Source organism: Gallinula chloropus (assembly GCF_964237585.1).
Source record: "Gallinula chloropus genome assembly, chromosome: 2".
NCBI lineage: Eukaryota > Metazoa > Chordata > Aves > Gruiformes > Rallidae > Gallinula > Gallinula chloropus.
The window spans coordinates 44,093,877-44,121,485 of NC_140086.1; positions in this window are offsets into that span (position 1 = coordinate 44,093,877).

Below are 27,609 nucleotides of genomic sequence, written 5' to 3' on the forward strand. Positions count from 1 at the left end.
CTAAATCACAAATAGAAGGGTACTGGTCTCTCACTACCTGATCATTTTTTTCTGTTGTGGATAAATGTTTAGGTCATGCTTCTGCAATCATTTATGAGGGCTTTTGTGGTCAGCACAGGAACACCTTTAATGAGCTGTAAATTGTAAGCATGCACTTACGGGAGGTAATCATCCACTCAGAATCAACACGAACCTCAGTTCAAATTGCTGTTTCTTGAACAAGACTGACAGTGTTGGATAAGTTTACCTCTTGAAAAGTACTCTTTATTTTGATTAATATATCTTTAGATCTAAGTTCTTCATGGGTTTTTAAGACAAAAATATTTAATCTCTCGGTCTGTGACCTTTAGAGCACATAAATAAAAACAATTTAAAAAAAAAGAGAAAGACAAAGAGAAACAAAAGGCAGAAGGATATTTTACTCATTTTCTATTCTCAAAATACATTGAATATTAGCAGTGGCTATATGTTCCTAGGCATTACAGGGGAAGAAAAAGAACAGACTTGGTAAAAACAAGGCCCAGGTCTATTCATAGGATATGGTTTTGTCACTGAAGTAAGTTGCAGTAATGAAAACTAGATGGGCACCGTTATCCCTACTAGCTCCTTTCTACCACTCTTAAAGTAAAATAGAACTTAGTACAAATAGTACGTTGGAGTTAGTATTATTTAGTAGTAGTAGTAGTAGTAGCAGTAGTAGTATTATTATTAAAAAGGAATAAGATTAATGATGAGGTATTTACAGATATGTAACCACAGGTGTTTTTAAAAAATAAGTTCAAATCATATTAGGCTGCCTCAGTGTCCCATGTATAACTCCTCTTTCCGTGGAGGAGTTGATTCTCAGCTGAGTTAATCAGTAGATTGTTATAAATGAAGGATTGACTAGGGTAGGTAGAAATTAAGTGTTTCATTTAAGAGAAGAACAAGGTATTTTATGGTTAAGTAAAGTTCTAAGAATTTAGATGTTTAACATAGAATATTGAAGCCATAGGGAGGATGAAGAGGAGACAGTGACCTCCAAGACAGATGAGCAGAATCTAAGATCTGAAGCAAAACCAAGACTGAGTAATTACCAATAAATACCCAATGAAAAGAAGACAAAGGCAAATTATGGACTTTCAGCCCACGAAAATGGAGGACTTTCTATTCAAAATAGGGGACTTCATTTATTATGTAATTGTGTTATAAGAGTATATAAGATCATAAACATAACTTTCTGGTTGCCATTCACCAACATGATAGCCCAACTCTGAGTTGTTAATAAAAGCAAGTCCAGAGTAACTCCAAGTATAGTGAAATTCTTTAACAACCATCAGTTTTGATTTCATTCTACTGCAACATTGAACCTGCGATGCTCTGATCTGCCATCATAAACCTTGTAAGAGTTGCATTAGTTTCTGTTCAATCTTGGATTTGTCACATGTAATTCCTAAGAGAAAATGAAAAAGTTTGATCAAACGATTGTCAAGATCAGTTGTCACATATGTTCACAGCAGAAGTCATTCTAATAATATGATTTAACAGTAGTGGTTGATTGTGTTTCTCACTATTACCACTATCAGTAGCCAATCCATATTTGCTCAGTAATTGTTTGGATTAATCCATTTTTCTATGGAATGATCAGTGTTACTCAGAATAAGATCACTTGACTTGAATGTGGTCTCTTAAATGCCTGCTGTAAAAAAGCATTTGTGTCACAGAACTCAAACCACTCATTTGCTTCCATTTGAACCATTTGGAGAGTCTTTTTGGCAGGAAACTAGTTTCCCTCTAAACCAGATATGTATGTATTGACACTCCAGACCACTTTCCTCTTGGAAAGGCACAAAACCTGCAGTGCCAAAGCCTTGACCTTGCAAGGATGGGTTCCTACCACTTCACTCACCCCTTACATGGCTTCTTACAGACTTTTTGAATTACTAACTTTAGGCATCTCCACCTATTATGGTGAGATCATGATCCTGAGATCCTCATTCTGTATCTTCTGACTTCCAGTGCAGAGCTCTGCAAACCCATTAGAATGCACTTTTATGTGATTCTTTGAAGAACCAAGACAGATTTTTGGACCCGAGGTAATGTTTTTACTTAAGCTGGTTCCAATCTTCTATGGGTTAATAAAATAATAGTAACTGTCATTGATGATGCTTGAGACATTGTACCCCACTTAAGCACAGGAACATAAACTTTGATAATATTGTCAGCAGTTTGCAAAATAGAATACAGAGGATTTTAAAATTGTTGTCTAGTTATTTTGAGAAACTTTAGTTTTCAGAAAAAGGGGAAAAATCCAGTTACTTGAACTTATATACTCAGTCTTTAATTACAGAAGAAGTAATAATGAGCAAAAATTAATATTCTGCTTTGGTGAAATCTTTTAAAGGTGTTGAAAAGCGTTAGAAAAAAACAGTATTTGTTTATATTCTGTCAGACTGACACACTGAAACTGTCTATGATAAAGCTTTTAGTTGAAGCTTTAAGCTTATGTATCCTATGAAATTACTTAGAATCATAGAATCATCAATGTTGTAAAAGACCTTCAATATCACCAAGTCATTAGTTTTCTGAACACCCCAGGGACAATGGCTCCACCACATCCCTGGGCAGCCTGTTCCAATGCTTCAGCACTCTTGCAGTGAAGAAAGTATTCCTAATATCCAATATGAACTTTGCCTGACGCATCTTAGACCATTTCCTCTTGCCGTATCACTAGCCACTCAGGGTAAGAGGCCAACCCCCTCCTCACTACAACTGCCTTTCAAGTAGTGATAAGGTCTCCCTTCAGCCTCCTCTTCTTGAGGCTGAACAGCCCCAGGTCCCTCATCCTCTCCTCATATGACCTGTTCTCCAGAACCCTAATCAGCCTAGTTGTCTTTCTCTGCACACTCTCCAGCACCTTAACGTCCATCCTACACTTAGCTCCTTGTTCGATTTTTTTTCTGTTAAAATATTATATTTTTCTGTTAAAATATTATATTAATATTTATATATGATATATTTATATATCATTATCTATATATTATATTATTATGTTAATATTAATTAATATAATATTAATTAATTATGATTAATTGATATAATATTAATATTCATATATTACATTAATATTTATATATTTAATATAAAATAATATATTAATTTAGATTGGCAGGGATCTCTGGAGCTCATCCAGTATAATCTAATCCTTAAACCAAGGCCACCTTTAATTTTAGATCTAACTTTAAAGTTAGATCAGGTCCAAAGACCTTTTTGATTCCTGTTTTGAGTACCTCTAAGGGTGGAGATTCCACAATCACGTTGAGTGCCCTCATGGTCAGAGAACAAAAAGGAACATCTAACCAAAAATTTCCTTGTTTCCTTCTCCCATATTACTGATAATCCAGTTTAATTCTTGATGCCTCATTCAAGAAATTATATTTATTTTGTCTCTACATTTTGTACCTACATCTCAGGAACACAGTAAAGTCCAGTGTACCCACTCCATGGAGTACGAAGACCACAATTCTGTTCCATTCTACTGAGAATAATCCTCTTTTAGCTTTCTAGTCTCTGAACTATTTCTTTTAGCTTTCTAGTCTCTGAACTATTTGTCAGAAGAATAAGAAAGAGGAAGACAACATATAATCAAGCCCTACAAAACCTGGTATGCTAAGAAACTATGATAATATATTATTCTGTCAGGTTTCTTATCGATCCACTTAAAGGGACATTGACCTTTAATATTAATGTGCTTAGCTACAAATGTCATTGGAAAAGACTATAATACTTAATCTTCAGTGACATAAAATGTACATGTCAACTGTGAGCAAAACCACAGACTGTAGTGAAGAAATGTAGCCTTAATTGCATCATTTACTTGTCAAGAGACTCTCACAATTTGCTATTATGAAAAATGGAGATTAAGAGTATTACCAGGCCAAAAGGCTACTATTCTTCATGGAAAGATATTACTGTGAAATAAAAAAAAATAATTAGATTTTTGTTGCAGACAGGAAAGGTGGTTAAATTATACATGTTTACTTCAAAAGATGGATGTTAGGATGCTCTTGTTATAAAATGAGAAGTACTAGCATGATACTTTACAACAGTAAACAGAAAAAGGTTATTGATTGTTTTATCTGGCTGGAATTTATTTTCTTATGGGATATAAAATTTAAATTATAAGGCATAACCTTTATTCAGAGAGGATGATGAACAGAAGTATTATCTATTCACAAACCCACTTCAAAATATTTTTTTTCAAGAGTTAGATGCCTTTATGAGGTAGAGTTTTTCTATCTGTGCTCAGTACAGAAGATAGGCAGTGAGATGCTGCTGGCGTGGCCTCCATAAGGAGAACCCAGGGCTATACCATGTCAGACACAGATGGCTGCAACAGACCCACCACAAGGAACAGCTAAGCACAGCATCCAAGATGGTGATGTGTCTGGGAAAATGTATTCAAGAAAGGGCAGAAAATAATGAAGGAGAGGGTGGAGGCAGAAGGAAAAAATTTACAGAAAGGGTGAGAAGCAGTCTTATGAGAGAAGGTGAGAGAAGGAGGAGAAGGAGAGGGTCACAATGGAGCAGGCAAAAAGTGTGAGGAAGAAGGAATGGGAGAAACTGCTGTGAACTGACCACAGCCCACCCTGACTGAACATCACTTGGTGTGGGGGAGGTAGATGAGTCTGGATTGAAGTTGAGCATGGGAGAGTTGGGACAAAAAGTGTTGCTTTAATGTTTTTCCATTTTTTCATTACCTGAATCTATTCTAATTGGAAATAAATTAATTTTCCCCAAGGTAAAACTGTTTTGCCCATGACAGTAATTTGTAAACAATCTTTCTTTTCTATTCTCTCCCCGAATCCCACTGGGAAGTGAACAACTGAGTGTGAGTTTGGCCCTTAGTCAAGGTTAGCAACCTCACTGGCCAAAACCCAGTTTGGGCTATTCCTCTTATTCCTCTTTCCCTTCCCTTCCCTTCCCTTCCCTTCCCTTCCCTTCCCTTCCCTTCCCTTCCCCTTCCCCTACCCCTTCCTTTCCCTTTCCCCTTTCCTTTCCTTTCCTTTCCTTTCCTTTCCTTTCCTTTCCTTTCCTTTCCTTTCCTTTCCTTTCCTTTCCTTTCCTTTCCTTTCCTTTCCTTTCCTTTCCTTTCCTTTCCTTTCCTTTCCTTTCCTTTCCTTTCCTTTCCTTTCCTTTCCTTTCCTTTCCTTTCCTTTCCTTTCCTTTCCTTTCCTTTCCTTTCCTTTCCTTTCCTTTCCTTTCCTTTCCTTTCCTTTCCTTTCCTTTCCTTTCCTTTCCACTTTCCCTTTCCCTTTTCCTTCTCCTCCTCCTCCCCTTCCCCCTCCCCCTCCCCTTCTCCTTCTCCTTCTCCTTCTCCTTCTCCTTCTCCTTCTCCTTCTCCTTCTCCTTCTCCTTCTCCTTCTCCTTCTCCTTCTCCTTCTCCTTCTCCTTCTCCTTCTCCTTCTCCTTCTCCTTCTCCTTCTCCTTCCCCTTCCCCTTCCCCTTCCCCTTCCCCTTCCCCTTCCCCTTCCCCTTCCCCTTCCCCTTCTCCTTCTTCTCCTCCCCCTTTCTTTGCTTTCCTCTTTGCTTTCCTTTCCTCCCCTCCCCCCTTTCCTCTTCTCTTTCCCCTTTCCTTTTTTCTTACATGTAACTTTATTTTTCTTATTTGGTCCTCTTCGTATTAAGCTATGTCTTTATTATTATTGCCTGAGGAACCAGTAGGAAGCTAAAAATATTGTCAATGACCAACATCAGAAAGACTCAGGTGATCTTCACCCCCAGCGTCCACATTCTTTTGAGAAAACAGTCCTGGTCCAGGGGGTCAGAGATCATATTAGGTATTCAAATTATTAGTTCAGATTCAGGCTCTTCCAGTTGGTCCCTGACAACAGATTGCAATCAGGTGAAACCTTAGGACACTGAAGACTACTTTTTACACAGTTAAGTGGGCAGTTTGAAATCTGATATGTAAGACTTGGTGTAGGCTATGAAAAAGAGTTGGCTGCAAGATAGTTTCCATCTGACATGCATTGAAAAATGCAATCTGTTCAAGCTCAGTGGTGTTTAAACGTGATATTCATAGTCTGCATATATTTCAAATGACAGCATTTTTTTTTGAAAATTACATTCAATGTATCTTACTCCAAGAAGCTAGTAGCAGAAAAGTTTGTACAGCACTTATTCTTCAGCCATTGTTCTGAACCAATATGTTGTTATGACAGCATAGGTCTTAGAATGGATTACATGGAGACATCAAGTTGAAAGTAGCAAATATAATTTTCTCAAAGTAGTACCATGAGTCATAGTCCGTTATATGATACAATACAGAAATGGTATGAACCTAGTGCAGGGAAAGCTACACAATCTTATTCGCATTATTTCAAATGATTCTGTCATTCCTAATAAAGCAAGACATAGACACTTATAAAAATCATTTAATGATTTAATAATCCCCTGAAACTCACAGCATGAGTTAATATAAATTGCTGTAGTGCTTTCAATCAACTTTTTAAAACCTTGAATCTCTGATAAACATAATTTGTCAAATAATAAGCCAGAATGAAAATGATATTCATAAATATGTACAAGAACAGTTTTAGTTGTTATGCTGCTAATGTTATGTATGCAAAAAATCAGAATTACTTTCAGTCTGTAACAGATAAATGAGGTTTTTAGGAAGACCTATTAGACTATAAGAGAATTGTTAGACACTATTACCCTCTTACTAAATATACTGTGGAAGTCTGAAGCATTCTCAATAATAATTTCTTGTTTTCCTTAAAAAGATGGCTTTTTTCCTCTGTTTTTGTAGTCACTAAAGCTAGTCATTTCCATGGAAGGACAAGAAACTCTAGTTACATCTTAGAACCAGCACTTCAGATATGCAATCAGTAACATAATCACTAGAGGAGCAGATGCTCAGTTTTACCACTGAGTTCAGCAAGATTCAGCACAGCATTTCTGAAAACATCCATTCTCTTTGTTGTATAGGAGATACAGTAGGCACCGAGCTTCAGAACAGCTTTAAAAATTTTGGGCTAAAGTGTAACTCTTTCCTTGTCATAGACTGTGATCTTCCATATTCTATGACTGATTCTTTCTGTCTGTGTAAAATTGGACTTTTAGACACCAAACCATATCTGAGCTTATTGAACAGCCAGAAATGAAATATTGTGTTTCACTCATGATATCGGTCCTGGAATTCAGCTGCAGGGGGATATATCTGTGAGGTATGGGAACAGGGAGAGAAGATTCACTTATGCTCCCTCTGTTGCTTCTCTGTCACTCAGAGCTAAGACATCCCCTGGCTATGACAACAGGGAAAAAAAAAAAAAAAAGAAAGAGAAAAATTAGACATGGGTTGACATCCATATTGTTTATATTCTACACCTTTTATACCTTCATTCAATCAGAATTTCAGATTTGAGAATCTGATATGGAAATGTAAATTGGTGTGTGATGATTACCTCTGCTCTAGGACTAGATAAAGGGTACATGGAATGAGGCATAGCATTACTCTTCCTCAATATGCCTAACAGCACAGTCTGTGATGTGACCTATTTCAGCAGCAAAATTCTGCAATGGTTTGTTGATGTGAGCAAGGAGTAAATTCCTACTTCCTTACCAAAGCAAAGAGAAAACCTCTCTGAAGTTTAGTGCCTCCTTGGATTAAAAGCTTTCACACTTCATTTTAATAATCCCTTTTCATTTCACACAACTTTTGACATAACTGATTCCACAGTGGTTACCAGGAAAAAGAAACATACAGTCTGAGAGACCACACTGTGATGACATATATGACCCACCTGGCAACAGCCTAAAAAGGTTAACGAAAACTCTAATTATCTATCCTTGATACGACAAAAACAATTATAATAAAAAGCCGCTGTAACCGATTACATCGGGAGCAGTTTCAGATGGAGCTGCTGGGATTTTAAGTTATGATGAACAGGTGCAATGGGGTGAAAATGGTCTCCAAAGTAATGAATATAGGAAGAAAACTCAGAAAGATAACAGGTAGAAATAGTATCTTTCCATGTATCTTGATCTCTGTGACAAGACACCTGAAGAAAAGTATAGGCTTTGTTTTTACCTACAAGGGATGCAGTAAGGATCTGGGGGTAAAGGGCCTGACACTAACAAATGCCTACCTTGTGTTTGTAAAAATCCTTACTAATTCTGTTTCTTGAAAGAGAAAGTTCTCTTTCTTAAATGGCTGGAAAGACTGTTATGCCAGACAGGAGATGGTTATAGCTAACTGCCATATATAAGATGAGAACAGATCACACATTAAAACTCTGATTGAAATTGTTGGCAAATGTGCATTTAAATCCAAAAATATTTACTAGCTTGTCATTACATGATTGGTCCAAAAATGCTGTTCAGCTGAAAAAGAGTGAGCATTTAGTTTTGAACAATGTGATATCACTTTATCTGATGTCATTAAAAAAATGAGTTCACTAAATATAACAATAACTGCTGCCTTTAAATATTTTTTGGTGAGCATATGTAAGCATTTGAAACATCTATTTTGATGTCAGAACTAAAACTTAGTGTCCTACACTCTTATTTTGTATGAAGGATATCATTAAGTGCCACTTTGACACCTGGTCTCCATTTGCAATGTACACCAACTTCTGTGTTAAGAGGAAAAACATTTTACAGAACTCTGATGCGAAGCATTTTGTAAATATTTTCATAAGATTATATAGCAATCATGCAGGAATCTTAAAATTAATAGATATAATCTGTGGAGCCCTTAAACTGGCTTTTGTAACTGTAAATTATTTCCAACTTTCTAGATAAGTTGTCTAAAATGCCTGATGCTTCCGTAAAGTATTTTAAATTAATTAAGATGCAAAGACAATATATTAAGATACAGTACCCTGAAACTGCAGTCAATGTTTTTCAACATGAAACATTGAAGTGAGTTCTAAATGAGTCTTTAGCAGCAGGATGCATGAAAATAGACTTCTACTCATACAATCTTATGTGCAGACATAATTGTTCATAAATTAGATATTCACTAGTTATTAAGTCCCTCTGGAAGCATCCGATAGGAAACCTGATTTACACTTGTATTCTGACCCTCTATGTGCTTGCAACTTCTTGTTTCCTAGTTTCATCCTGAAAATTAATGATAAATACAACACTGAAGCAGGCAATCTGAAATACATAAGGGAACTGTGTCCTGTTGCTTAATATGTCATCTTTCTTGAATCTTCAAGGGAAAGGCAGATTTTGTTTTCTGTCTCTCCTGCGGAAGGCTACAATGGAGCTGACATATGGTTCCACTTTGATAATTCACTGTTGCTAATTATTGCTTGAATGTGGCATTTCCTATCACCTGGGCAAATCATTTTGTAGTAATGTCACATATTTCTAGCAGACAAAAATGTTGTCACAGATAGTCAAAATATACTCAAGTATATAGTATGCAAAATGTCCTCCCTTTTCTAATTTCATGGTACTTAGTAATACTTTTGTGCTGTACTTGCAAGGCAAATACTTAACAATAGTTCTGTCCATAAACTGAATTGTTTTGAAAACTTTTAATCTAAACTTCAGTTCATATTCACTTATTGATGGAGTTATTGTCTGATACTCAAACAGAGTGTGATGAATTAAGCAAAAAAGTCTTACATGTATTGGCCCTCTCATCGTAAGTTTTCTGTCTCTGCCAAGAAGTCAGGTGACTTACCATTGCTTTCCTTTTAAGCTATTTATAAAAGTTTTCCACTATTTTTTCTCTCTTTTACCTTCATACCAAACCTCAGATTTTCACATCATCGAAACTAAAATACTCTTGTAAATTTGTATACGCTCCCAATTGTCTTCATCTTGCTATATCTTCTACCATCACTTGTGCCTGGCATGGTAGTGTTTGTCATTTAAATAATTTAGTCTTGGTGCCCTTTTCCTTAGTACTCCACTAGGGCAGTCGGTACTTAAAACCTTGTTCATTCTTCAAGGAAAAACCCACTTAATTTAACTTTTTAATCCACCTTTTAACCCACCTCAGTTTATTCCCTGTCATATCTTAAACTCCAAATTGTGGCTATCACACAGTCTGCTTTCTTGATGTCTATTGCATTTATTTTGGTATTTTTCTGTCTGTTATTCCAGAGAATTAAAAAAAAAAAAATCACTGATTGCCTTTGTAGGAATGTTAATAGCAAGGACATTGGCACACACCTCTTTTTCAATACTGCTACAGGCAAGAACTTCCACCAGAGGAATGAGCACACAGAATAGAGCAGCATCTCAAGCTGCTACAGCTTGAGTATCAACAGCTGCTATGTACATGCTCTTTCCTGTGAAGCTCTTCAGCATTTCAGGACTGGCATTTCATTGCAGCCTTGCAACCATTTCTAGAACAATATTCTGAACATTAACATATTTATTACTCTTATTCTTGCTTTTGCTAGCTTTTTTTATCTGTTCCTTAAACATTTTCCAAACAGAAGAAAACAAGCAAAAACATAGTAGTTTTAGAAGCTGTTTATTGCTTCATGTTGTTGGGGATTGAATTATGTTTTCAGCTGAAAAACATTAAACAATGATCTTCGCCACTTTTGTATATATCTTATATCAGATTGCAATAATTAACAGCCTAGAACAAACTTCATGTATTGCCAAATCACACTTGTAGAAGTAATAAAAATTGAAATCAAATAAGATCCATTGAATAAATTTCATTCAGCTTTAGTCAGGCTACTTGAAAAATTTACAAGCTTACCTTTGAAGCAATTACCTACACCTTATTTTTCTCTTCATTGTTCCCTATTCTGTCTTCTGAAAACATCTTTAATTAAAGCAAGTTGGCCACTGGGATCATTATCTAAAATCACTTCTACTTATTTTGTTTAAAGAAGTTACACAATTCAAGATTGGACTCAATAAATACAGCCTTGAGGCAGCATGGAGCTGTGCTTCCTTTTCACCTGTGCCCACTTTTGTAAAAATATCTGATTGTGTCTTTTATGTACCAAAAGCCCAGTAAATCTAGGTTAAGTCCCAAGAGTCTGACAAGTATCAAGCTGCTTGCTGAATTATATAATTCATTGACTCTAAGAATACAGAGTGATCAAAATGTGGAGAAGTGCATTTGAGAGCATGTGTTGCTTCAGATGATGTTAAAAGAAAAGCTAAAATTATTTCTCAAGCTCCTCCTCTCCTTCTCCTCCTCTTGACAAGCCTGTACATAAGCAAAATTACTACTGTCATTAACCTTACTATATGTACGTATTTTATATTACAGTTCTAAAAGATTCAGAAGTGTAGAACCTTAGAAGTCAAATCTTGCAGCCTCTGAAAACACATCATCAAACACTATCGATTTATATTTTTCTGACATTGTCATTTCTACATGCATACCAGTAAAAATAACTTATCCCACTAGCTCTGGTTCACCCTAACTCTCTTGACAAGGCCATAAACTTCTATTGTTACCATTTTGCAGTCTCACAAAGGAAGAATTCAATGTGTTTCATTTACATATGAAGAATGAACATTTTCACCATGCAAAATAAATAAGGCCTTTAATGCAAAACATTGATTTCTTCAAAATTACCTTTTACAAGGGCTATCAGCTTCCATCCTTACAGCTGTTACTTGCATAAATATATGTGTATGCGTGTGAATGACATGTTAGATTCAGCATCAGTCAGTTCAGGTTTGCTTTGATAACTCTTAGCAGCTACACTTTGACCTGTGTGTAATAAAGGTTTTTCTGGCCAGACACAGCTACTGTTTCTCTCAGCAAGTCATTGTCCTTGAAAAGTCAAAATATTCACTTGTTTCTTTCTCCTTCATAATAAATAAATAAATAAATAAATAAATAAATAAATATTTTTAAAAGTAATGTAATACTCAAAGAAAAAGCTTTTAATCTGGGATGGAGTATTCTAAAATTATATTAAATAAAACTTCCCTCTTCCAAAAGAAGAAATACTTACAGCATTAAAATCTGTCTTTAGCAGAAGGAGAAATGCTGAAGTAGAAGCAAATCTTGACTGTCTGCCAAGGACAGATAAAGAAATCTCTCTAAATACCTATTTCATAAAGGTTTTAAACTTGCCAAGATTGTTCATAGAGCAAGAGGTGAAAATAATGTGAAAATCATGATCTAAAAATTCAAAGGATATTTCAATTTTATTTTCCATGGCATAACCCCCCATTCACTAATTATCTTGACTTTAAGAACCACTCTTTGTTAAATTTCTATATTCTGGAATTCAACATTAATTCCTCTAAATTTTTTTTCAAACTTTTTTTGTTGATTTCTTTTTTAGGTGCTCACAATGACAAAGCAGAGCAAAAATAAATTGCAGGAAAGAAACCCACATAAAACTATACATAAATGAATGTAGCACTGATTATAACATTTTCCAAAGTTAAAAAGTATTTATTATTTATAAAGAAATTGAGAACTAAAGATAAAGAATCAGGCATAAATGATTCTATTTCAAGGATTTATACCCAATAAGATGCCAGAATAGGCACACTTGCATACACAGACACATATATATGTAAAAATATATCAATAAAATTCGATACGTATTTATGATTTTTCATCTCTTCAAGCAAACTCTATTGGAGTTCTTTTATCAGGAATTATAATAGGAAGCTGAAACTGTTTATCATGCAGAGAAAAACCTTGAGGACATATGATTCCTGCTACTTATATGTGCACAGCTCCCAGTTACTTTAGCAGGTGTGTTACATGCACCGATCATGATGTCCACGCCTCGAATATGGCTTTATATCAAGCAGTACATTCTGAAATAAGAGATCTCAGCTGTGTGCTGAGTAAGCTAGTGGCTTTATTGTGATGCCACTAGTATCTAATGACACTACCTGCACATCCATAATAAACTGGGACTGAAGTGTTATTGTTATCCCCAGTCAGCAAGTAAGCACCATGGCAACTTGCTCACCCCTTTTCTGGTGGAACAGGGGAGAGAATTGTAAGAGAAAACATGAGAAAACTTGTGGGTTGAGATAAGAACTATGCAATAATTGAAATAAAATGAAACAAAACAATAAAAACCACCATTACCACCACCACCCACCACCAAAAAAAAAAAAAACAACCCAAGAAGTAATGATTAAAAAAAATAACAAAAAAAGAGAAAAAAATAAAATCCAAGAAAAATAAGTGATGTAAATGAAAAACAATTTCTCACTGTCCCTTGACCAATAGTCTGCAATTCCCCAAGCAGTAAACATCACCCCTTGAACAATTTCCCCCAGTTTGTATGCTGAGCATGACATCATATGGTATGGAATATCCCTTTGGCCAGTTTGGGTCAGCTGTCCTGGCTGTGGCCTTTCCCAGCTTCTTGTGCACCTGCAGCCTTCTTGCTGACAGGCCATGAGAAGCTGAAAAGAACTTGATTTAGTGTAATCACTTCTTAGCAAGCACCAAAACCATCAGTGTGTTATCTACATTATTCTCACTCTAAATCCAAAACACAGCACTATATCTGCAACCAGGAATAACATTAACTCTATCCCAGCAGAACCAGGACAATAGATCAGAAATTATTTAAGTCTGTCAGGTAGAATGTCGCAAGTAACAATCAGACATGCTATGCTCAGGTGCTAGGACTTATAAAAAAGAAGCTGTCCTTTTCCTCAAAAGAAGTGATATGATGGGTGAGAACCCTTGCAAAATACACACTCCTTTTAACACCACCTTCTCAATCACTCTGTCAATACCACTCTTCTAAGCTCCCTGAACACACAAATCCATTCTCAGTGCCAGGCAATCCCCTTTATTATAACCTTATTTTTCCTCCTTCTGTCCCAACATTTTTTAACTGTTCTTAAAGTACGGGGGACCAATGTGCACACACTTCAGACAAAGACAATGAATATATTTAGCATCGGTGTGAGATTATCGTTGTGGACTGACAAGGCAAATCAAGGCGTGATTACAGTGATGAAAAGTAAGTCAATGGAAATCACTCTGTGGTTAGCATTCATAAACATGGACTTGGGACCTTATCTTTCTTTATTTAATAATAATATCCAAACCATTATAGCCATCTGTAATCTTGACAGACTTTTTTTTTCTTTTTTATTTTCCTAGTTTGGGGGGGGGGGAGTTGTTAGTTGGTTTGGCGTTTGATTTTGATTTTTTAAATAATTTCTTTCTTAGTGGTGTGCCTGCTGCCTTTTTGATTTTCATTACATCATTAAGGAGAGAAGAAAGGGTAGGAAATGTGACAGGGCAGAAGCTTCTCCTGGAGAGGGAATTGACAGCTTAGTTTTTCATAGTTTGCTCAAAGTAGATTTTAGTCTTGGAAGAACTATAATTAACCTTTCTGAACATGTAATGAGGTCTGCATTCATTGCTTTTCTCCCATGCCTGAAATGTAAAATTGGTATCTATTTAGCATACAAATATATTTGCTTTTGTCCAAGTAGGCTGCACACCATAAGCTGAATTTCTCCATATATTATTTCTTGAACTTTGGTGATTGTTTCTTCACAAGGAGTAGCACCTCTCTGCTGCTCTGATTACTCAAGAAACTTTTCTGAATCAGTCAGTGAGGGAAAAAGAACAATATTTTAATCACTGGAAAGTAATTTACAATCAATTTCTCTCTTACTCTAGAAGGTGTATTTTAGGATGTTATAAAACAAATACTTTGAGCATTTGCCAAGTGTTCCTGGAGCATGCAGTTTTGAGTATCAGTATTTTCTTTCAAATAATAAAAATGTAAGTGGAGATGATAGACGAAAGAACTGAGAGGTATTATCAAGCCATACCATTAAAAAAAAAAACCCAAATCCACTATATAATTTTTAAATGACCATTTGGGGGGTGGCACACACATAACTACATTAAATACTACCAGAAGATAATTTAAGTCTTGCATCACCTTTGGGAAGCTAGGGTAGATCTTGTTACATCTTTGATAACCCTGAACCTGCAGAGTTGCCTGTGTTGGCATCTCTGTGGTGCTGATTTCCAGGCATAGTGCTGGTCACTATGTATAAGTGTGCAAGTGTGAAAAAGAGTTGTGAGGTATTTATACACATCTTGTTGTACAGACATGTGGGCTGGTGGAGCGTAGCTCCCACTCCTGTGGGAGTCAGAGCTCAATACCTATGAAATGAGTAAGCCAGCCAGACGTCTTGCAATGTATTCTTCATTTCCTGACTGGAGAAGTCATTAAGGGACTAGATGTAAAAAGTTTTTCTAAGTCCTTGTTCCTAGCCAGGCTTTTAGATGGGACTGTATGGTTACTTGACCATGATACCTCACCTAATCCTTTGTTATCCAGGATAGCTAATAACTACCATTTTCATGTAGAACTAATAACTGCCATTTTCATCTAGAACAGATAATGAGCAGAACCTTATTACATGTAGAAAATGCAAGACCTCAAAATGGACATTAATTTCTTCTAAGAAATCCATACTACCTACCGTGCTAGTGAACATTATAGAAAACCAGATTGGTAAACTGAACAGGTAGATCCTAGGGACCTGATTGTATTCAATTTTTACTTAACAAACTTGCACTGGTTTCTGCAGACTCTTGCTAAAATCTGAAAAAAAAAAAAAAACCCCACAAAAAAACCAAAACAAAAAACCAACAAGAACTATTTGGACAGATATAGTACAGAATAAGAGTACAACAATATATAAAAGTCAACCTATTATCTTGCTTTTATGTGTAACACTGCTGATCCAAAAAGAACTTTCATTAAGGGCAGCCTTTAGGGACAAGTTTTGAGTATATAACTTGAATACAAAACACTTAGAATCATGCATATTTATCTCCACTAATGAGAGAATAAGTGTTCTATTAAATGACATTCATTTTAAATGGCTAAGTCTCACAAATTGCATATCTTAAAGTCATAATTAGGATCTGTGATTAGCTGAGACATTTCAGAAGAGGTACTTGAGGAATCAGTAGAATAGAAAAGATATATATCAAGATTCAATAAATAAAACACCTTGTTTGCATTACAACCCTTATGCATATAGCAGGACTGTGTTGGACTTATAACATGACTCCAAATGTCTCAGACAATGGAGGTTTAAAACAGTAGCTTTCAGTCTCTTTTTATGGTAATCTGATATTTCAAATATATATATATCATTTTACAAGAAAGCGAGAATGGCGCCTGTGAGCCCTGACAGCATTCTCATGATACTTTAATTCAGTGTATATCTTGGCATGAAGATACATGCTTTAATGTGCAATTATTGTGTTGGGAAGTGTTGCAAGAAAACAATAGAGCCATAATTTCTTTTTGTTCATGCCAAATTGTATCAGAATACATTCTGATCTGAATTAAATGAAGTCAAACTGGACTGTGTTAAACAGTATCCAGGAATGAAAGAAGGTAGAAGTCTTTTTAGGACTAGTGAGAATGGATATTATGTACAAATAGTGAGAATGGATATTATGTACAAATGAAACTTTTAAAAAGAAATAAATGTTTTAGTTGTAATATCATGTTACCAGTCCTTTCTCTTTTTTTTTTTTTATGCACCAAAATGCAGGATTTTGCATGCACAGTATCACTAAGATATGGAGGCATTATTTATTGCACATATGCATCCAATTAGCCAAACTTGCACGCTTGATTTCAAAATGAGTTATACAGTGATCAAAATATGGAGACATATTAAAAGAAGAATCTATCACAAATATTTCTGTCCTTTCATTTTTTCTTTCTTAGGTAAGGAGTTTCACCTTTCAAAACTTCATTAATCTACTTGTCCATTTAATTGTTCATATTTGGTTCGCATTATTGCTATTATGACTGTTCTGTGAAATCAGAATTTTTAGCAATAATCAGATCAGAAGTCAAGAGATCTTCTTAATCCATTTATCCCAAAAAAATGCTGTATTAGAAATTATTCCATGACCATACAGACACTAGAGATGAGATTAATTTCTTCTCTCCTTGATCTAAAATAAGCATATCATCAAGACAGATAAAGAGGATGCAGACTCTGCAGATGTTATTTTAAAATGTCCAAATAATTTTCAATATCTTAGCAAGTTTCACAATACTGAAGGTGACCTAACACACCACTAGCTCTACTCCTACTGAAGGTCATGGAAGAAATCTTACTGGTTCCACTGTCTTTTGCTATCTAAAACCTTTGCTATAATGAAGGAGAATTATTCCTGCTTTTGAAAGAGTAGTTTGGGACATGAAAAGTACAGTCGGTGATCCAGATTCCTTTTTAGTTACATGATAAATATCTTCTGTGAGTATGCATGAAAAAAATGTTGCTTTCTAAAGTGTTCTAGCCCCATTAGGGCTAAGGAGAAACAGAGACAGTTATCCTAGTGAGGCGCAAAGTTTACTTGTAATGCAGGAATTCTCTGCATCAGCCACCTGTAAACAAAGCTGCTTTCATTTTTCCTTATTCTTTGAAGCAATTCTACTATTCCCTTAATAATATTTTCTTTGTTCTCAACTCCTTTTTTGGACAAGGTCAAGGTAGTTCAGAAAAAAAAAAAAAAAGGGAAATGGAACTCAGGAAAACATAAGCACGTTTAGAGAAAGCAAGCACTGGCATTTGGGTAATTTTCTGTTTTTAAAATAAATTATGACAAAAAAGATTAAAAGGCTTAATTTAAATGATAGCTTTAAACACTGAGTATCATTCTGGAATAAGCCTAGAGTTAAACTGAGCAGGTTCTTCCATCCTTGCTTTCTTACAGAATCCCCTTTGTGGGATTTTCAACTATGCAAAATACTTTAGAGGTCAAAGAAGGAAGGAACCAAAAAGAACCCTATGCATGTCTTTGGGACTGTCATTCTTCCAAACCAAAATAGAAATCTTAATAGATAGCTCCAAGTGTGTATTTATGTAATACATCTTAGCAGAGCAGGCTAACAGTAGATTGAGTTAAGACCATAGAATTTGACTTGTCTCTTGGAATGAATAATGAAGATACAATATACGTTCAAAACTGAAGGAACACAATGAACTTTACAAATGGTATGAAAGCTCAGATACCAGCTGATTAAACCCTGCTTCCCTTCTGGAAGTAAAAATGATAAAAGATGAAATATCTATCACTTCAAGTGATAGAGAGAAAATGAAGAGAGGTGCCTTTGCTGGACCTAAACTCAAACACAAAAAAGAAGCCTGCAGAGGATGGAAGCAAAAGCAGGCATCCTGGGACAAATACAGAGAAAATGTCTGAACAGCCAGGGATCAGGTCAGGAAAGCTAAAGCCATGATAGAATTAAATCTGGCCATAGACATCAAAGGTAACAAGCAAAATGTCTATAAGTGTGTCAGTGATAAAAAGAATAAGAGGGAAAATTTGGACCCACTCTGGAATGAAACATGAGACTTGGTTACCCAGGATATGGAGAAGGCTGAGATACTCAATGACTTTTTTTCCTCAGTCTTCACTAGTAAGGGCTCTAGTCACAATGCCCAGGTCACAGAAGGCAAAGGCAGGGACTGGGAGAATGAAGATCCACACACTGTAGGAGAAGAACAGGTAAGAAACCTAAAAGTGCACAAGTCAATGGGATGGAACCTGATGAGATTCTCTATGGGTCCTGAAGCAACTGGCAGATGAAGTTATGTGCTAGTTCTGGCCAGGCCAGAGTTAACCTCCCCAAGCAGCCTGCACAGGTGAGCTGAGTTAATCCAGGCTGTTTTCCATACCACTTGACATCAGTCCCCCATAAAAGGGGTTTGTCAAAAGAGAGAGTTCAATGGGGCTCTGGGACAGCAACAGTCCTCTTTTTAGTATGCAACTCTGGAGTCAGAGGGTTGGGGTAGTTGTAGAGCCTAGGACTCTTAATCCTGAATTCATGAGTTGAGCACCATGACCCTGGCTGTGAGATACTCTTTTTTTTTTTTTTTAATTTTCCAGTATTATTTATGTGGCAGCTGGAAATATTGGTCATAACATGACTACACAGATTTACTCTTTAGTGACTGAAGACTAAATTCAGTTAATAGCAAGGTATGAAAGATAGCACTCTCTTTTCTATATGTAGCTTCCCTAATTAGAAAGACTGAGCGTAACTTGTTCAAGATAATAAAGATAAATCAGCTAACACCTTCCTCAGCATAGGTTCAGTAGGCTAAACTCTTATCAAGTGAGAATACTTTTTGGAGAGGTTCACTTGATTGATATGGGAATGGTTCTGTTTCCATATGTGAATCACTTCAGGAACATTCAACATTAGCAATATTATGTACTCATCTTACAAAGTGGTTTGGTTTTTGTTTTTTTTTGTAATGGTTAAAATCTCCTTCTTGTCAACTGATTAGTGCACTTGTATTTAATCATCTATGTTACCAATTCAGAATGTTATTTGATTTAGAGGAAGCCAATTATAATCTGAGTTTTAAAATTCTATCTTAAATGTTGTCTTTAAGTTACTTGAGTGGAATGACAGTTCTGATTATTCTCTCTGGACAAAAAGAAGCGAAACAGCTTTGTGAGAATATCTCTTTAAGTATGCTGTCTTCATCATTAAATTATTTGACACTAAGTCAAAATCCACTTTTAAGTGAAAGAAAAAATATATATTCTGTTAACACAGATAGACTTTAAAGGACAGCAGTAAGGATGAATTTTATGGGGAAAAGTTGAGTCTAAACTTTCCTTTTCAAAAGCGTTGGAAGAACATATTAAAATAAGATCAATCAGTTCTCATCCTTAAAGATTAACAACAAAGTTAGTAGTGAAATTATTTTTTAAAAATTAAGACTAGCTTGTCTCTTACATCATGGTAAGAAATAAAAAGCTAGCATATGTTGACGTATATAAATCTTGGGATTGAAGTCTTTAGTTGGACTTGCATTTTGAACTGTTTTTCAAAGGATGACCCAGTCAGTAGGCTTCCCACACACATGATGCTGTTAGCATAGACCACATTAAAAACTTAGTGGGATTTTAAATGTGCTTCAATAGTAACACACCTAAATTAGTGTTGTCTTGTATCCACTTCAGTGAACGTTACCTTGGCTTTCTCTTTTAACTGAAATGAAAATTTCTATGCTAGTGGAGAAATCAGCTTCGTGAACATGAGATAATTTTGAGTTACATTATTCCTAACATCTGAAAAGCAGATTACTCAACAAGACAGAAAATTAATGAAATATGTAAGTCTATCAAGCATTGCATATCATGCAGCTCCCCAGTTTTGTGAACCTGTTTTCCTTTTCTTGCTCTGGGCTGAAATTACACAGGGAGAAAGGCTGTATAAAAGTGTAGCCCCTGGCATCCTGTTAATGTGAATCAACAGAAAAATAGCTGCCAGTATCCTGATGATGACTTTAATGAGACTATATCCTGCAGAGCCGCCATGACTGTGACACTTGCTGCCCTGATATCTCAGTCCTAGCACCATCACAACCACCATTTAAGTGCAATATGCAGATTTCAGTATTGTGATTGATGATTTCAGGAGTCATTTAAAAGAAGGAACTTGTGGTAAATTATAATTAGGAATCAGTTGGTTAACTTGATTAACTCCATTGGCTAGTGCTACACAGGCTTAACCTAACCTGATGATCCTTTCTGTTCTTAAGCTTGGTGAATCTATGAATTTACTGAGTTTTCAGAATTTTCACAGCCACTCAGAGGTTCAGTAACAAGATCATATCTCACTTCAACAAATAAATACCTCAGGTTCCTTACCCTGATCTTACTGAGAAATAAGAATGATGCAAATATGAAACTGGTACAAAACCTAGTAAAATTAAATATATTTCATCCTTTTTCTGAAAAGTCCTACAGCTGAGCTTTTCTGAGGATGAGAAACTGATATAGTGTGACATAATTTTTAAATGAACAAAGGTTCAGGAATGTCCCAATAGAAATTGCTTTCACACAGAGAAGTTATCAGGAAAAATTCTTTTAGGAATAACCAACAGTGCAGATAGAGGGCATCTCTTCCTTTGTGCCAATTTCTCTTTCTAGCAGTTTATGTGACTGAAGTAGAATTATTTTTGCATAACAAAACTGTTGTTCATATGTTAATAAAAAAGATAATAGAGGATCTTCTACAACAGGACCATTTGCCACCATAATGGTGTTAATATTTCCCCCTAGAACTAGAGCAAAAACAAGTTGATCACTACTGTCCCTATTTCTAGATCAGTGAACAAATCTTTCATTGTGTATCTTCCCTATACTACTTCCATAACCTTTTCAAAGGGTCAAAGATACATCACAACTCTTAAACTTTTTTGCATGTTTTTTTCTTTCTTGGTAAATAGTGAATGATCATGGATACTGACAGAACCTTGAAGTATCACCTTTTTTTTTCCCCCTGTCTCTTAGGATGTGTTATATCCTGATAATTACATTTCAGATTATATATACATTATGATATGTACAATCTTTTAATTCACCTTTTTGTTACATTCTGAAAAAAGAAATATATTATTTTTAAGTGTGTCATAGTGGGCTCAAAGCTTGTCATTCTGTGATTAAAGTTGGTGCTTATACACCATTTCAATGGAAGGAGTACAAATACAAATTCATGTAAAAGGCTATTTGTATAAGCTGAGATCAGCAAGAAATAGCTGTTACCACTCTGATATGTCTGCAATATTAGTTCTTTTCCTAATGCAGCTTTAAGCAAATAGATACAGGTTAGCTAATGGGATGCACCGTTTGCAAAGGTAACTTTCACGCTACTGCACTGAACACCTTGAAGTCAAGCACTTTATGGTGTTTGCATTTTGTCAACCTTCTGAATGTGTTGTAAATAAGGTTTTTGTAACTGATTTAATATGACATACAGATCCCTAAAATTTTGAGTGTATCTATACATACAGTATATATAGTGCATCATATATATATATACATATATATATATAAGGCACTAAAAGGAGCAGGTACATCACCTCTTTAGACCCGCATGACAGAGATCAAAAAATGGATGCAGCCCAAGTCCAAAACTTAGAACACAAATGCTGGGGTTCACCAGCAATTACTCATTTGTCAAACATAATTATAATTTTAGATGTGTGGTTTCTCAATCATTCTTTAAAGAAGGGAAACAAAATTGCAAATCTCCCAGTAATAATCCATCCTTTTATGTGCATTCCATGGCAGATGATGTTTGTCTGATTGTCAATTAGAAAAAAAATAATTTCTTTTTGGTCTGACAGTCACCTACACCTGTTATTATCTGCTAACATCTTTCCACCTCTGGAGAAATATGAGCAGATATTACAGATGGTAGTCAACTTCCCTATTGTTCTGTCAGGGTAGAAAGAAGAAATGATGATGTTTAGTTCTACTTTTGATCTACTAGCAGTTCTCACTGTCCCACCAATTTTTTTTTCACTATCAAAAATATAGAATAATAAAACCAATATTGGATTTTTAATGCTATATAGTCATTCTTGATTAACACAGGAACGCACTGTTCTTGCAGAAGGAAACTGAACTATTGAGAAAGATGAGATGTTTGATTTCAAAACAAGGACGTGCTGCGACACTGCACTTCATCCAGGAAAGGTTATTACAGGACAAATTCAACATTTCACACCCATGTACATCAGGAAAGCATTGCATTAGTTTTGAATGAGCAAAGGTCAGAACAGAGAAAGCTGCAAAATAAGCTTTAATTAAAAAAAAATCAATTCTTTATTAACTCCAATTACTATTATTCAACATTTACAAATGGATACAAAGAAAAATAGATATACATATATGCATTTTTCTACCTTAGTTAGAGCAACAATGTTTAATGTTCAAATAAGTTACCAGTGAAAAGGTGACATAATGAATATAGCATGATCTCCATGATAGTAAATTTCTGTATATGGTGAAATTAGTATTAGAATGATCCATAGCAATTAAACATCTGACTGAAGACAACTAAGAGTGATTCAAGATTGTTGAACTGCTGTAGCTCTGTGGAGTGACAGAAGATGCCTGTGAGCCTATAGATTTGCTTATCATGGGAACAAAATAAAATTATCAGTAATACAGATTAGCAGAAATCTAATTTTTCTTCTGTTATCATTCTCCTTAACTCTGTGCCGTTACCCAGGAGGATACCATCTCATTCTGTCCCATCTTATTTTAAGTCATTCTTACGCTGTGACTCCTCTCTGCCCTTTGACTCCATGTTACCAACATGTGCCCTGGAAACGAGCACTTCCTCTGTGCATGATATGAATGAATGAATGTGAACCTGCGACATTACTTTCAGGCTAGCTAAAGTGAGGCTCTATGAGTTGACATTTTCCTGGTGCAGATTCCTTTGACCATATTCTTTGTTGCTTTGCATGTAGAAATTGAAAATAACTTTGGTGCAACAAGTCTTTTCTTAGGAATTTCACCCACCTTGCAAGGAACTACTTTGCTTCAAAACCTCACTTTTAGTGGAGATCAGAGATCAAAGTCCTCTTTTGTGTACGAAGTTTATCTGAAAAGACCTTCATAGTCATCAGCTGTCTCACTTGCTATGTCTTTGCATGTCTTCACAGATTTACCTTTAGTTTTACTGAAAGAATTTGGAAGATAATAATAAATAATAGTGCCACCCAGTGACACTTCCATAACAGCAATGTGGGTTTTTTTCTGCTTGACTGGGAGCTGGATTCATATTTCAAATTGCTTGCCGATTATTTTTATGGTAATCTGAGTTTGAACTCAAATAGCTAGATCAGTTTCCTCTCCTGCATTGTTAAAAATGTTGTAGGATTAATTGTAAGTTGCATAGTCTAGCGAATCTCATTCTTTTTAAAGCTGAATCTCTTCTGAAGAACCTGACAGTGCTCCAGACCTCACTGGTATTGATGCTGATCTTACTTGCCCTCACTGAAAATTACTGATTTCCCTCTCCTATAGAAGCTGTTTCCTATCATAAATGTCAGGCAAAACTTGGAGCCTAATTCTGTAATGTGCTGGTGCCTCACCAGCAGGTCTAGCCTTTTTGGTAATGAGCAAATGACTGATTTAAGCATTTTAAGATCTATTACTAGCTTTCAGTATATAATTCAAATTTGCTTATATTTTGTTCTATGGATTTCTAGAGGCTTCAAGAACAATTTTTTTCAGCACCTAACTGCATTTGGTAGGATTATTTATTATCCCCTCAAGAAGAAAACATACTAATTATTTTTTTCTTGCAGAATATTAAGCTGAGGGTAAGAGTTTACAGCTGATGCAATACTTTAAGTTTAGTTGCTCCTTAGTTGTCCCTATAAATATGATATACTTGCAAATAAACTGTTAGACAACTTCATTCTGATTAGAAATACCTGTTGTGAACTGTGAACTCAGAACAGAATGTGTTATAGATGTAAAAATATGGACTTTTTTTACTTCACAGTACGTTCAGGTTTTAATTTTGTTTGTTATGACATATACATTGCCAATGTTCTTTGTTTACTAGCAGGTGATGATTTAAACCAACTTGTTGGATAACTTGCCTGGAGTTCTTAATACTTTTGTCCACTCACATAATTACATTGATATCTATAGTTTAATAGAACATTGCAACATTTAATTAAAACTGTGTAGAGTGATTATTATTTTGATTAAAACTGAGTTTGGAACCAGCCAATTTGTCAACGTGAGCTCAGCATATCTGGCTTTTTACGAAAAACCTTCATTAAGGTCACATCTGCTTCCTTTGACTCCCCCATCAAAAATGACCTTGGTGTTTACTCTGGTTTATGACCATAAAATCTCCCAGTGAAAAAGCCTTTTGTATCTGTTTACAATTACATCATCTGGGTCCTGATTATTTCCAAACTCAGGGTATCACTGTCAAAATACAGCTCATCCCAGAGTGAAAGTCACCACAGCTACTGAAGCTATCTACCATTCTTGCTTCTTTTGTCTACCCAAAGGAAATTTTAGACGACTAATAATAAACTTTAAACTTTATCCTACTTTTCTGTGAGAGCATCAGGACATAAAGAACTATGGGCCTAAAATACCCTGCTGTTGTATCACATAAATCTCTTCTGTTACCCTTTAAAGGTTAGAAATTGCATAAAATGTAATATAAGCATCACTGGTGTACTAATATATCCTAGAATGTGCACGAAGGGAAAACTTTGCACTCACTCAACTTAGTTTTTATACATATGTGACTCAAGCTCTTTAGAAAAATAGATGGAAAAAAAGTCACATAGCAGCCTTAAAGATGCTTAAAAAAAATCCTGCACAGTTCTCGTTCTCATCAAGTCCTTCCAGTACAAAAACCAGCATGAAATCACCTTTTCTTTACCCTCTTCTGAACTAATCACCCTGCCAGCCCAGCTTTCACCAGACATTTACAAATTATTACTGATATCATAGAGTTGGGATGATCACTATCCTACTATGCTTTTGAAGAGGTCCAAGCAGAAGTAAAATTGTTCCCTTTCTGAGAGATTCCTGTTTTTTATTATTTAAGTTAGCAATCTGAAAAGTTAAGAGTGGGTGGATTTAGGACAGTTCTCCTCTATGCCAGGTTTCAAAATTTAAATGGATGTTTCATTAATTGGTTATTACTCAGAACTGAACAAAAAGGGATTTTTATATTAAATAAGACTTTATCACATCCACCTTATTCATTACATCATTATGTGGCTACAGGATTTCATTAAACATTCAAAGATATTAAAACCCACCACATTGTTAAAAAAAAAAAAAAGTCCTTAAAACCACACCTGAATCACATGCAAGCTCTCACATAGGGACTAGAATTTGGGAAACTTAAAAGAACAGTGTATGAAGCTGCATGCTACTGTTACCTGTTGCTAAAATTCCTGGTCAACACTCCTTAAGACAAACAAGATCTGTCTGCGTGTTCTGTCTCTCAATATACAAATGATCAACCTTGTCTAAAAAACACAAGGGAAAACAAACAAATCAAAGCAACATTTGATTGGAATGTAGCTATGAGACTTCTGTATTGTCTTGGAACAGGATTGCATACTTGGCCTGGCCTGGTGATCCAAAGACAGTGACTATGGTTTTGCAGAGAAAATATTACCATAAATCCAAATTATAGCAGAGGGAAAATTGTGTTGCTAGGTCCAGTGCTGAAAAACTGTGATAAGCATCATGTGCTCGTGCCCTGCGCACAATATTTAGTTCATGTATTTATGTGGAATTATGATAAATGCCTATCAAAATCAGACAGAATTGCATAGTCAGTAAGTCAGTGCTTGATCTTACACTCACTTTTTGCTTGACAGTGTGTCCAATCATATATGAACTAAAGGATGCAACAATATCGGTGAAAGATGAAAAGCCACCTGAACTCACATACCATGCTTGTTGGAATATGTAAAGTCTCTGTGCTCACACAAGCTTCTTTCATATTTAAAATTAACTCTCACAGGATTTTACACATGAAATAATTATGAGGATTCACAAGGGCAAAACAGATATATCACTATGGAGATCACATCTCATTTTGAAAGATGAGATTTTCTGGTGTTCTGCCGAACTAAGTTTCTTTTAAATATAGTCACCCAAGATTCTTGATCCCAGCGATTAAGTTTTGGGCCCTCTCAAATCAAGTGAAGTCTAGAAGCTGTTCAGTAAATTAACTGATTTGCTAGTTTGCAACCAGCTTGGGACTAGCAAACAAGGAGGTTATTAATTAGTTCCTAGAGGAGACTAGGACCAAACCCATTCATAGAATCCATGTAGTTTTCTCATACACTACTTTATCTTGAAAGTTTTTTTAATAATTCTAACAGAAAACTTGGTGGGATGACTTCTAGAAGGCTAGAATAACACTTGTTATGCTATTGTACAAATGTGAACATTTTATCTTATATGAAAATCGCATTCATCACCTAGAAGTATTCCAGTGAAGATCACAACTAAATGTATTCTGAGTCAGACAGGATGCCAGATGACCAATAAGTCCTGTATTATCAGGAATGAACAAGATCACAGAAACAGAGATTGGAAGGGACCTTTGGAGATCATCTAGTCTAATTCCCCCGCTAAAGCAGCATCGTCTCAAGCAGGTTTCGCAGGACAGCATCCAGACAGGTTTTGAATATCTCCAAAAGAGGAGACTCCAGAACCTCTCTGGGCAGCCTGTCACCTCCTCTGTCACCCTCAAAACAAAGCTTTCTCTCATGTGGAGCTGGAACTTCCTATGTTCCAAGTTGTGCCTATTGTTCCTTGTTCTGTTACTGGACAGCATTGAGAAGAGTCTGGCCCCATCCTCTTGACATCCACCTCTTAGTTATAAATTTATAAGTGTTCATGAGATCCCCCTCTTAGTCTTCTCCAACCTAAACAGCTCCAGCTCTCTCAGCCTTTGCTCATGCAAGAGATGCTCCAGTCCCTCAATCATCACAGAATCCCAGAACATTACAAGTTGGAAGGGACCTGAAAAGACCAATCCGCCTGCCAGAGCAGGATCAGCTAGACTAAATCACGCAGCAATGCATCCAGGCAGGTTTTAAGTGTCCCCAGAGAAGGAGACACCACAACCTCTCTGGGCAGCCTGTTCCAGTGCTCTGTCACCCTCACAGTGAAAAAGCTTCTCCTTAATATAGTCATCCTCGTAGAAACTCCACTGGACTCTCTCCAGTAGTTCTTTGCCTGATTAGAACTGGAGAGCCCAGAACTAGACACATTCATGAAGATTCAACCAGAAGAATGGGGGATTTTGATTG